Raw genomic sequence first — 14,194 nt, 5'->3', positions numbered from 1 at the left:
TATATATATATATATATATAGGCTCATTCACAAGTAGGCTACTCTATATCAGTGAATCTCAACCTTTTTTTTATTTCAAGGACCCACAGTTTCATATGCACTAGGCCAAAAAAAACACCATTTGATACACATTTATTTTTAACTCTGGGACCCCAGTCTACATTGTAAAATCCTCTATTTTAATTTAACTCTAATCGAGAGTGTACAAGTGGAACCATTATACACCCACAGAGGTAGTGGGCGGGGTCTATATGGTTTCGAACCAGGCTACCACAGAGGGACTCCTGGAACCCCCTCAAGGACCCCACTTTGAGTACCACTGATCTATATGATCCAGACCATCACACTGCATACTGCCTATTGTCAGTGTTGAGCAGAAAGCTCCATATCTGACCCTTTCATGTTTTTTCATACATTCATGCAATTGGGTATCTTTTATCCACTTAAGCCTTATTTCATTACTTCATTGTATAGTGTTGCACAATAGAAACAGAAATAGCCGATCTACAAGCTCACAGCACATTACATTGCAAGGCGTTGTGAGCTAGTAGATCTGTTATTTTAGCTATTTTGGAATTTATATTTTAAATGTTAAATCTATAATAGCATGCCCAAAAGAGTTCCTAATGTGGACATGTCATAAAAGGCTGGTGTGTGTGTGTGTGTGTGTGTGTGTGTGTGTGTGTGTGTGTGTGTGTGTGTATATATATATATATATATATATATATATATATATATATATATATATATATATATATATGCCCACAGAATTAGGACGCTAGGGTTGATGTGGTTAATGTATAAATTAAAGGACTGTGGTCTCATTCTGTACAACGTGCACATGGTCATAGAATGTAAAGCTGCTTGTAGTAACTAATTTACATAGATAGGTCTATATGAGACATATTACCATCTTATATAACTTACCTAAAGTGGCATTATGTTTGGGAGGATGTCTTTCCCAGGTGTTCAGGGTTTTGAGGTTAGGGTTAGGCATTATTTCTGTGATAGGGTTAGGGTTAGGGTTAGGCATAGTGTTTGTGAGGTTAGGGTTAAGGTTAGGTTTAGGCATAGTTTTAGTGAAGTTAAATGTTAGGGTTTAAGCACAATCAAGGCTAAACACCAAGGAAAGAGAGTTATGTTTCTAAGCACAGTTTAAGCTTCCTGGTTGGTGAGCCAAGTCTGTCAGTGAAAAGGTGCAGTTCAGTGAAACTATACTGCCACCTGCTGTTTGTTCTTCCTCTATACAACAAGAAGGAACTCCATGCCCTATAGCAGATTAAAAGTGAAAACAATGAACAAAATGGTCAAATAGAAAACTAGAGGTACAGTATCCCGGTTTGAGAATCACTGTTACCATCAGTATGATGAAACAAGCTGGAGCTAGAAATTATGCTCAACAAAGCACAGACCTCCACCAAGTTTGCAGTTTCTCTAGCACTGTTTCTCAAAAAGGGGTCCGGGGACCCATAGGGGTCCTTGTAGGGGTGCCAGGGGATCCCCAACAAAATGAGGAACAGTTAAAAATGCCCTATTACATTTTTGGCTAATACGAAACGTATTGAAACGTACAAGCTCATGTGTTGTGAGCTTGTAGATCTGCTATTTTTGACTAAATCTTCTCTTAAGTGAGTCCCTGGCACAACATACATATCACATTGGAGGTTCTTGACAGGAAAATGTTTAAGAACCACTGAGAACTTGATGATACATTAATGAGGTTCCGACACAGTTCTGAAATACATTTCTTCACAATATTGTGGTGTGTAGAAACTCAATGTAATAACGGCTCAAAATGTAAAACCTAAATCTAATAAGGCTCATAATGTAATAAAATCATCAAACAGATTTTTGGTTAATATAATAATGTGTAAAAAACGTTAAGTAGCCGCCCGGTCGGCAGGCGAGCAGGTGAACTTCTGACGTCATTCTGACTCAGCCATAAACAAACCACGGCCACATCACTATGACAACATGAACAAACCGGGGTGCTCCTTCCATTCCGACATCTCACCACTCCGACTAGTGGCTTCCGCGTGCGGTTATGGTTAGGGTTAGGGTTAGGTATAGGGTTCGTCAACGTCGGAAAGGCGACATGTCGGAAAGGAGAAATGCACCCGAACAAACCACGGCCAGTAATAATCAATATCAGTATCATGTCAGTATCATGTTCAGTTCATGGCCAATTGATTTTGTTGGCCGGCTACCAAATGCACCGGCGATTCAAACCCCCCTAGTATCTGTGGTGCTGGAAAGGAACTTTACCCCTGCACCACCTGAGCGCCCACAACTCCTCTTAAAGGCAAATGTTTGTACAGGGTTTTGGTTGTAGTAGGTCAAATTGGATTCGACAGTGGATTGACCTTTGGTCTCTGTAGGATTCTGTTCTGGAGAAGGTTCCAGGCCTTCAGTACCTGCTTCTGGGTGACCTCTGGCTCCCACTGTGTACAGAGCACCACGTTGGCATGCTCCACCTGCCTAGCATTGGAACCCTGGCTCTGTAGCCTCCTCACAGCCTCTTCTCTGCTCAGCCCGTCTCGCTTGGTTATCCTCAACACCGCCTCCTCCTCTGGTACGATGGTGACCCAGACCTCATGGACCATGTCTGTCCAGCCAGCATCCAGTAAGACGGCTGCGTCCACAACACACACCTGTTTAGCTTCCTCTCTGGCCTGGTGGATTCTGTCCTTGACCAGAAGTTCAACCTCGGGCCACACAATGTCTGTCAGGGTTTTTAACCGTTCCTTGTTACCAAAGACTTTGCTTCCTAGTGTGCGCCTGTTGATGGTTTTATCTTCATTCAGAATATCTGAACCGAACTCCTCCAGTACCCTCTGGTAAGCAGCTGCCCCGGGCTGGTATGTCTCGTGGACCAGCTGATCGGCATCAATGTGGACGGCGCCCAGGGCCTCCAGGCTTCTGGCGACAGAGGTCTTCCCGCTGCCGCTGCCTCCCGTCAGTCCGATGATGTACGGAACAGCAGGGAGACAGGACGAGAGCGCAGGTTGGATGAGCTGATCTTCTCCTCCTCCTTCTCTGTGTGGTGGAAGTCTTTCAACAGCTGGATTTCGTGGAGAGTCAAGCTGGGCAAACCGTTCTCCACACGTCTCTTGTTGATGGCCTCCCCACCCTTCCTGGTCTCCTCGCTGACCACAATGCACTGCAGCTCTGAGTCCACCACGGAGGATCCAAGCGGGTCGCAGAGCGGCACGACCTCCATCTGCAGGGACGGCTTGGTGTCCTGCAGGAACTCCCACAGCCTCTGCACCCGGAGTGGATAGGGCTCGATCAGCTCCTTCAACACCTTCCCTTTCAGCATTTCCTGGTCACACACCCCGATGAGGAGTCTCCTGTTGGCCAGCAGGCATGCGGGGCTGAGGAGCGTCTTGTGGGCTCCATGCAGCCGGTCAAACGTCCCTCCAACCACTACGTCACTGAAGGAGGTCTCCAGGGGCTCTGACTCCTGCTCACGGAGGTCCTTGTGCTCGACCCCCTCCACCCCTTCCTGCAGCTCCTCCAGCTGTGGGTGGAGCAGCACCGAAGTCAGATGGGGGCTGCACACGTAACAATGGCTGGCGTACCTCTGCAGACACTGGGCCACCAGCGGGGAATGGCCAGGGTCGTGCATGGGGAAGTCTGTCAGCACCACGTCCGGGGAGTGAGAGAGGGGCTGCGGGGTGGGGAAGGGGAAACGCTGCTCTGTCACTCTGCCGGAGCTGGAGGCTGGCTGGGTGCACACGTTGGCCAGGAGAACACGCAAGTCCAGATGTGCACACACGTCAGCCGCGTTTCTGTAGAGGCATGATATCAGGCTGGACAAGTTCACCACCGGGGGAAAGAAAACGGGCCGAGGTGGACTCCCACCCCCCAGGTTCAGGCCTGGGTGCAGATGGACATACAGGGTGTGATCCACTACCTGGGCTGCTGAGCTCAGCACCGGAGCGATGCGCAGGGGGAGGATGTGGAGAGGGGAGGTGAGCACCAGCAGACCGGTGCTGAACTTAGACATGTTGTGTATTGGTTACTATTGAAGCCCTCTAAGAATTAAGGATGCTTAACTCTGGCAAGTTGGAGGTTCTTAGAGGTCTTGGAAGTTTGAGAGCAGACAACCATTTAGATCCATAGAGTTTGTAGCAGAATCTATCTGTCTCACTGGAGATGTGCAGCTCATAATACTGTCAGGCGGTGTTTGTTTGCTCTTGTCATCACAATGATGTCGATGAAAACAATGAGTCATGCCCAGATATGGAGTTCCATGTCAGCAATGCCCAAATATGGAGTGCATGATGTCAAACTTAGTTAGTCTCTAACAGTGGTAACCATAACAACCTGGACTCACTCTGACACATTGAGTAACCAAAGCAAATATAAACAAACCTGGATGACGAAATTATAGCGATCTACAGATGTACAAAATTGTAGATGTGTTATTTTATTCTTTTTGAAAGGCCAGGTGTGAAAGATTCACCGTTATGTAAATCATCACCAGGTTAGGATCATTATATAGCTCTATGGTTATGATTTTGTTTTAGTCTCAGGGAAGCATTCACTTCATCTATTGAAAATAAAAAGACTACTCTGCTTGTGTGAAGCACAGTCTTTTTTCTTTTTTTTCTGCAGCACAATCTTATTTCTGGCTGACCATGGACACCTGACCTCAATACTGCATCATCAGATACCGTTCCATCTGGAGATGCTCCAAGCAGGCCGCTTTCAAACAATAACACTGACCTATCCTGGATAACAACAGCAGTGCACTCTTGTGTATGCTTGATCTGCCCTCGGGCCATGGACGATTCCCCAATCACATGCCTACTCATTTATTTTACCACTTGTTTATTAATTGTATTCTTAGGAACACATAAATACATTAAGTTAAAAAAGCACCTCTTACTACTTACTGTTTACATGTTTAATTGAGGTTGTATTGTCCAAATAAGGCTTTGAATAAGGAAGGAGGGTAGACAAATCAAAGATGCTTGCAGTGATCTGTTTCTAATGATATGGTGCCCTGTTATAAATAACCCAGAACTATGAGATATAGTTCACCCATTTTGGAAAGAATGTATAAAATATATACTTCTCCCTTAACTTAGAATTACATAATGTAACAGAAGTCAAATCCTCTGCAGAAGCATACATTTATTAATTTATGAAAACACATGAAAACATGAAATATGGTGATAAGGTTTCTGCCTACAATATACTTTTAAACTATATACTTTTAAAGTAAAGCTGACAGTTAAATGTCTGTAATTTGCAAGCGTTTATAGACAGACATATCTGTACAGTTTACATATCACATCCCAAACCCCATCGTGGGCTGAATATAGTGTTTTTAATTGCACAATCCATTACTTTGGTTATGAATAATAATAATGAACTCTCTTTGAAGGCCTGCCCAAACGTTTGACAGTGTCAGATATAGTATTTTGCATGTTGGACAACCTGACCTTAGCAGTATTGTCTCTCATTCAGTGTAATGTAATTGTAACATCTCTGTCGGGCATGTCACAGTTAAAAATATGTCATTTCAAGTCGTACCTGTCCTGAGAGGTTTCTGACTCCAAATCCATCCCATCCCAGTAACAGAAGGATGCCAGCACCCGTTCAATGTCCTCCTGGGCGATGGGTCGTTTGATTCCAACTGAAATAATAACCCAAATGAGTTATTACGTTTCTACCTGAACTAAACGGCCTTCTATCACCAGTATTTCATTCTTAGCTCACATTTAAGCTAATAATAAAAAAGCATAATCCAACAGAACAAACATGTCTGGAATATAGCTCAAGTGTTAAATACAGCTCACATTGTTTAGTTAAATACAATTCATCTTCAAATGATATGATGCTTTATACCACATCATATGTGAAAGAAACAAATCAGTTAAACCACTGGTTCTCCCCCAAAAAAACGCGTCTCCCCAGGACCCAAGCTAATGAATATAGCCGATCTACAAGTTCACAACGAGTTGCGATGCAACGCATTGTGAGCTTGTAGATCTGGTATTTTCACTACTTCTTAAACATTTGTATTCTAATTTATGGATTTGCTTTGATTTTTAAGTTTATTTATTCATGAAATTATTTTGAAACATCATTGGATTTGTTTTTAATTCATGAACATTTTTGCTTATTTTAACAACACATTGACTGCCAATCACGTAGATCTACGCGAACCGCTTAAAAGCCGCCACGTGCCAATCGCGTAGATCTACGTGAAGTGAAAAAAAAAATTTCCAATGAAAAACTCTGGCACTGGCTAAAAAATTATGAAATAATTCTGGCAGTCAATGTTAATGTTTGAAATAATAAAAATAAAGGGATATTTAGCCTACTTGTGACCCACTGCAAAAATATTGAACATAGAGCGGAAACAGAAATTATACTAGTATAGAGCCCTGAGGGACTCCGGTCAACCATATAGGCAGTGGTGTAAAGTAACTAAGTACATTTACTCAAGCACTGTAGCCTACTTAAGTACACTTTTGAGGTATTTTTACTTTGATTGAGTATTTCCAATGATCAGGACTTTGACTTCTACCCCACTACATCTCAGAGGCAAATAATGTACTTTTACTCCAATACAATTATTTTAAAAATAGCTGATCTATAAGCCGATCAACAAGCTCACAATGCGTCGCGACGTATTGTGAGCTTGTAGGCCTATCTGCTATTTTCAAAAGATTTTAGTATTTTATACATTTGAAAATGGGACATTCTGCATAATGAGTACTTGATGCTTTTGGTAGGCTACTTTAAGTAAATTTTTATGCCAATACTTGTGTACTTTTAGTTTTTAAATTTAGAATTCCAGACGTTTACTTGTAACAGAGTATTTCTAAATTGCAGTATTGATACTTTTACTTAAGTAAAACATTTGAGTACTTTATCCACTGACCAGGGTTTAAGTGGTTAATGGTCTACTAACCCTTGTTGTGGGTGCTGTCATCATTTGTCTCCATCCAGATCAGCCATCCTACATGGTGGCACTATTGATTGATTGATTGATTGGTTTATTGATTGATTAATTTAGATCAGGAAACTCTGTCTTGTGTGGCATCAAATCACATACAAGACAACAGACATCCAAAACACACGCGCGCACGCACGCACGCGCACACGCACACGCACACACGCGCGCGCGCACACACACACACACACACACACACACACACACACACACACAGGTGTTGTTATACTTCACTGATTCTAAACCCTGAAAACAATTTAAGCCGTACTCTTTAACCCTAATGCTTTATTATGTAGAGAAAGAGAATGCATCCGCTTATAAGCTGATCTATAAGCTGATAGAAGCTCCCACAACTGTTGCACTGAACTTGTAGATCAGCTATTTTTTAAGATGTTTTTCATAGAACCTGGACACCACCGCGGGATCATTCATTCCTCCTGGGAGAACAGCTGCACTCATCTCTCTGTTCGAATCAAAAACATTTAACCCCCTTTTCACCGTAAATGATGCACATTAAACACGTTAAACTCTGCTGAACAAACAGGACAGAAATCACAACCTATATTAGCTCTGAGTCTGAAACATGACAGTCATGGATGAACTTCAACCTGGTGTTTTCAATTTCTCCATTTAAAGTCCGTACTTCTACATAAACGTTCAGATTTAAAATATAAAGTGCTTACCTCATGGCCACGGATGTTACAATTATGTACAAGTCCTTAGAAGTACCTGGATGTTCCGTATTGTACAATAAAGGTATTTTTTATTCCGATCGGTGGCCATTTTCTCCGTATTTCCTCCATGCTTTCAACTACGCGATCTTATTGGTTGGTAGGTGTACTGCATTCTGATACAATATAACTCTATGAGAAAATGGCCACCGATTGGATTCAAATGTTTTTTATTGACCAATACAGAAAATACGGGTACTTCTGAGAGACTATATACATAATTTTAACATCCGTGACCATAGGGTAAGCACTTTATATTTGAAATATGATCGTTAATGTAGATGTACGGTCCGTAAAGGGTGAAAGTGCAAACACCAGGTTGAAGTTCATCCATGACGGTCGTGACAGACGACCGTCATGAATGAACGTTGTGTGATCCATGGCTAAACCTGTACACCACACGGAATGTGAGGAAAGTGCGCTATCTTGTGACAAGCAGAGGTATTAAATACATGTTGCCGTCACTTTCATCACAGTGTAGCTGCTGATCGGCCACGATGTTTGATTGATTGAATTTTTTTTTTTTATTAGGCAAAAGAATGTAAAACAACACAGTTACATTTATGATGCTTTTGTCTAAAAGGTCCGGCCAAAAAAGTCCTTGCGGACTTGTTTCCGTTGGGGTCCTTGATGTGGCGCATGTGAGTCCATGAACCCTACAGTACATTATTAGCAACAGGGGAAGGGTGAATGCATTTAAAAGTGATTGTTATTTATATTTTTTAGTCCTTAGGATTAATTCAAAAGCAATTGTTTCTTTAAACACAACTGTGTTTCATGGTGGAAGAAGTACACAGACATTTTACTTACGTAAAAGTAGCAATACCACAATATAAAAATACTCTATTACAACTAAAAGGCCTGTGTTCAAAATGTTACTTGAGTAAAAGTACAAAGGTATTGGCATCAAAATATACTTAAAAGTACTAAAATGTTTGAAAGTAGCCGATCTAGCTTGTAGATTGGCTATTTTCAAATGGCCGTGGTATAAAATAGGGCTAAAGTGGTTAATATATATGTTTTATAATATAACAATTTACAATTTATATCTGCAAAGTAACTAAAGCTTTCAAATAATTGTAGTGGAGTAAAAGTACAATATTTGCCTCTGCAGATGTAGTGGAGTAGAAGTAAAAGTGCAGTAATACTCCAGTAAAGTTTAAAAAAAAACACCTTGACATATTTTCCAAGGTTCTAAGCAACCCCAGCGGGTATTGTACCCTGACCTCCAACCTTAAAGAACCATTTCACTAACCACTAGACTACTGGTACAGTTGACATGATGGCTGTATGAGATCACAAGACACTACACACAGAATGGGGCATCTCACTTCCAGCTGAAACAGTGAAATGTTACTTGAGTAAAAGTACAAAGGTATTGGCATCAAAATATACTTAAAGTACCAAAAGTAAAAGTACTAAAATGTTTGAAAGTAGCCGATCTAGCTTGTAGATCGGCTATTTTCAAATGGCCGTGGTATAAAATAGGGCTAAAGTGGTTAATATGTATTAGTCCAGGGGCCAAGCCATATTTTGGTACCACCTAAGGTGACCGTAAAGTTTTTGTATTTTTGTCTTGCTACATGTCTCTAGTTTATTTATGCCAGTGGTTTTCAACCTTTTTCATGCCAAGGACCCCTACATTGCTGCTTACTATACTTAAAGGCTATACTTAAAATAATCACACAACTTGTTTTTACTTGAATTACTTTATTTATAGCATGAAAATTAAAACCACCTTAAACAGTTTAATTATTTTAGAGATTTGAGCTGCATTCATGTTATGAAAGGTGCTATTTTCGTTTAATAAAGAAGGTCAAAGTGCTCGCCAAGCTGACAGGAACCCAGGTTCTCTTGCTGGTGGCCAGTGAAACGGGACACGTCTACGAATTTGCCTCCAACAAGCTCCAGCCCATGCTGACTAGTGAGGCGGGCAAAGCCCTGATTCAATCCTGTCTCAACTCACCACTGGACTCAGCACCACCACCCCACAATGATGATGATGATGATGATGCGCCCACGGATGTGAGCGCCACAGGCTTCGAGAAGATGGATCTCACCTTACAGGCATCGACTGAGTTGGAGAGCCTGGGCAACACTAATGATGAATCGAAACAGTCTTTCAACGTGGCCAGTCTACCAGGCACCACCACCAGCAGCAGCAGTGCCCAGTCCATGCTGCCCACCACCTCCACCGTGCAGGAGAGCAGCGGGCTGCAGGTACAACAGCACAGCCAGGCCCCCACGTCCCCCCTGCCCATGGAAGGTCACATACCCTGGTACCCCAGTCCTCCACACACAGCGTACAACATCTCCCAGGAGCCCTCTATTATACAGGTGTGGCAACAGCAATTGATGGACTTTGCGGAGAGCTTGTGTCCTGCCAATTGAAGGCTTTAAAAGGCAGAGTTAGTTCAGGTTCACCGATATTTTATCTGTTGTGTTATGTTCTCTTTGCCTCATTTATGTGTATTGATTTTTCTGTGAAACACTTTGTAACTGTTTTGAAAGGTGCTATAAAAATAAAGAATATGATTATGAATATTATGAATATTATGAAAATTATGAATATTATTATTATTATTATTATTATTATTATTACCCTTATTATTATTATTACAATTATTATTACAATTATTATTATTATTATTATTATTATTATTATTATTATTATTATTATTATTATTATTATTATTATTAAAGCAAGTAACAGAGAAAGTGAAGAAAAGATAAAACAGCTCTTTGGTGATCAAAATAAATCACTTAAACGGTGGTTAGGTTGATGATGGAGAAAAGACACAAAGTGTCTCCTCCGCTGCTGCAGTGGAAAACAAGGCCAGAGTTATGTGTGTGACAACATTTGTTCCTTTTATTTAGGAACACAGAAATAAATTAAGTTAAAAATAATCACTTCTTACTGTTTACAGTTTAATTGAGGTTGTCCAAATAAGGTTTTGAATAAGGAAGGAGGGTAGACTTCTGCTTAACTTCTGCCAAGAGCAAATCAAAGATGCTTGCAGTGATCTGTTTCTGATAAATAAATAACCCAGAACTTTGAGATATAGTTCACCCATTGTGGAATGAATATATACAATATATACTTTTCCCTTAACCTACACCAGAGTTACATAATTATGTAACAAAAGTCTGATCCTTTGCAGCCAACAGTTGCTAGAATGTTGTACTTCATTGGAAGTAACCAATTATTAATGTATGAAAAAACATGAAATATGGTGATTAGGTTCCTGCTCAACTCCTAAGATATGCTTGTAACTATACCCTTTTAAAGTAAAGCTGACAGTTTAAAGGTTTCCTGACATTCAGTTTTACCACACATTAAAAGTCTTTGTCATGGTCCTTGAAACGTGTATAAAAAGTTTTAACAAAAAATTCCACTCCAGTGATCCATGTCAGGTGTTTTTCTCTCACATTTCTAAAGCCTTTTCAACTGCAATGAAAAAAGAAATCTTTGCCTGCGGGTGTCGCTGTTGAGGGATTTTGCCTGTCAATCATCGCCTCTGCTCCCCCCCCCCCCCAAAGGAAAGGATAGGGGAGGGGAGGAGCGAGGAGGAGAGTGGGCGGGATTTGAAGGGCTGTCCAAACGTTTGACAATGTATGATATTATTTTCAGTGATGGACAACCTTACCCTAGCAGTATTGTCATTCATTCAGTGTAGTGTAAGTGTGACATCTCTGTTCATGTAGCGAGCATGTCACACTACAAAATATGTCATTTCAAATCGTACTTCTTTGTCCTACTGGGTGAGGGGTCATTTTGTTCCAAATTAATTAATAATTCAAATGAGTAATTAAGTTTCTGCCTGAACTAAATTGCCTTCTAACACCAATATTTAGTTTGTTATAGCACACATTTAGGCTACTACTACTACTACTAATAATAATAATAATAAAACAATGCTGCTAGCAGCAGTACGGGGGCCAAGCAATGCAATATGCAATATAGAAAAAGCAATATGCGATACTAAAGAGTTTCATTTCTTTTTTTTTGTTTTTCATGACCCCCATTAGTGCTGTCAGTCGATTAACATTTTTAATCGCGATTAATTTGCATGTGTAAAATCTAAGTGCTTTTTGGGTGACAGTTTTCTGGCCGACTGTTTCTCTCCACCTGTTTCTCATGTACCGTCTGTTCATCTCTTTCCTTTACCTGAGCTCGACTGTTCTGACCAACTGTTCAGCCTCTCTACCCGTTTCTCCTACGCCCTCCGCTTGTTCTTCTCCTATACCTCAGCTCAATTGGCGCTTGCGCTTGTTTTAGGTGCTAATGTCCTGGCCGACACATTGTACCGCTCTTTTTCTAATGGGTGAATGACTTCACGTTGCACTCCCGGTATTCGCCATCATAGGCTGGGGGTTTTGCGTGAGGCCATGACTCACTCACTCACTCACTCACTCACTCACTCACTCACTCACTCACCCACATACATTCAAGTGTGGCTGTGCCTAACCTCCACTGTCTCAGTTTCTCCTCCCTCACCAGGCTGGCACACCTGCAGCAGATCTCCAATTGCTGCAGCCCCAATTACCAGCCCTGTTTAATAGCCAGCCAGCTCAATTTCATGCCAGCCATCTCAATTTCAAGTGAGCAGGCCGCTTCTTATCACCTAACAATAGTAGGGGGTACTAACCACCAAAAATGGCCAAATCGTTACGCGGCGGATAAAAGCATGAAATTTGATACGGATGTCCCTTGGGTCATCCTAAAACATCCTAGAAGGGGTGCCCAAAAAAATCTTAAACAGGAAGTGAGTTATGGACAAAATTCAAAATGGCCACCGAAACTGTTGACCGTTGACTCAAAAGACACCAAAATAATCTCCAAAAAGCATACAATTTGGCACATATGTCCCTTGGGTCATCCTAAGACATCCTAGAAGGGGTCCCCAAATGAATCTGAAACAGGAAGTGAGTTATTGACTAAATTGAAAATGGCCGCCTAGTGTTGTCGATTGACTCAAAAGACAACTAAAGAATCTCATAAAAGCATACAATTTGGCACACATGTCCTTTTGGTCATCCTAAGACATCCTAGAAGGGGTGCCTAAAAAAATCTTAAGCAGGAACTGAGTTATTGACAAAATTGAAAATGGCCGCCTACAGTGTTATCTATTGACTCAAAAGACAACTAAAGAATCTCATAAAAGTATACAATTTGGCATACATGTCCCTTGGGTCATCCCAAGACATCCCAGAAGGAGTGCCCAAAAAAATCTTAAACAGGAAGTGAGTCATTGACAAAATTGAAAATGACCGCCTACAGTGTTGTCGATTGACTCAAAAGACAACTAAAGAATCTCATAAAAGCATACAATTTGACATACATGTCCCTTGGGTCATCCTAAGACATCCTAGAAGGGGTGCCTGAAATTATCTGAAACAGGAAGTGAGTTATTGATTAAATTGAAAATGGCCGTGTACAGTGTTGACAGATGATGCAAAATACACTCATAAAAAATAATCTCATAAAAGCATGACATTTGGTACAAATGTCCCTTGGGTGATCTGAATGCATCCTAAGGGGTGCCAAAAAAAGTTTTAATAGTCTCTCAATGGAAAACACTCCTCCCACACGGGCTGCACTGCTACAATATTCAAATCGAGCAGCCAATCTGGCATTTGGTCCAGAAGCCTGAAAGCTATGCAATCTCTACCATCTCCTGACAAATTTGGATGGATTAAAGTCGCTGATTCGTGGACACCTTTATGGACACTCTTGCCAGAGGCTGCTTAAGTTTGTAGAGAACTCAAGTGTGGCTGCAAAGCTGAAGTTTGTAGAGAACTCAAGTGTGGCTGCAAAGCTGAGCCCTTCTGTTCGAGAAAGTGTAGATGCCGGGATGCTGGGTTACCTTGCAGAGCATTATGCCAATGTGCTGGTAATTGCTAAATGGCACACATGAATACATGTAGTTACTAAACACTAATCCAAAAAAAACAGTAATGATCAAGAAGAAAATACATGAGAAGATAGAGTGTAAAACAAGCAAGAAGATGTAGAGTGCAAAATAAATAAGATGCAGAGAGTAAAATAAGAATATGCAGAGTAAGATAAGATGCAGAGTAAAATAAATAAGAATATGCAAAGAGTTAGATAAATAAAGAAGATTCAAAGAGTACAATAAAAAAATAATGCAGAAAGTAAAATAAATAAGTGATGTAGAAATGAAAACAGAAGGTAGACTACAAAATACGGCAGGTTATGCACTGCATAACCTGTTGTATTGAGTCTGCATAACATGCAGACTGCCATGGTCAACTGTTTAAACAGCCATTTAGAATTTCTTCAACATGGTCCCTTCCTAAAAAGTTTAATAAACAAGCAAACAAACAAATAAATAACCCCTTCTAGGATATATTAAGAAGCACTCAATGTACGTACCAAATTATACACTTTTATGACGTCCCTTTATGTTTTCTTTTGTGTCAACTGCTTTAGGCGGTCACTTGCTGTTTAAAACCTTTTTGGGCACCC

At 40.9% G+C, this 14,194-nt stretch overlaps 1 pseudogene across 1 annotated transcript; it reads right to left on the bottom strand.

The window, feature by feature from the left end:
* Window positions 1-2,336: 2,336 nt before the first annotated feature.
* LOC308085232 (bifunctional coenzyme A synthase-like) lies at window positions 2,337-4,009 on the bottom strand (annotated as a pseudogene). The gene has a single exon. The product of its transcript is annotated as a bifunctional coenzyme A synthase-like (transcript).
* Between the last annotated feature and the right edge of the window lie 10,185 nt (window positions 4,010-14,194).

Source organism: Gymnoscopelus braueri, assembly GCF_963280865.1.
Source record: "Gymnoscopelus braueri genome assembly, chromosome: 5".
Lineage (NCBI taxonomy): Eukaryota > Metazoa > Chordata > Actinopteri > Myctophiformes > Myctophidae > Gymnoscopelus > Gymnoscopelus braueri.
Note: the sequence above shows the minus strand (reverse complement) of the source record. Positions and strands in the feature narration are given on the sequence as shown.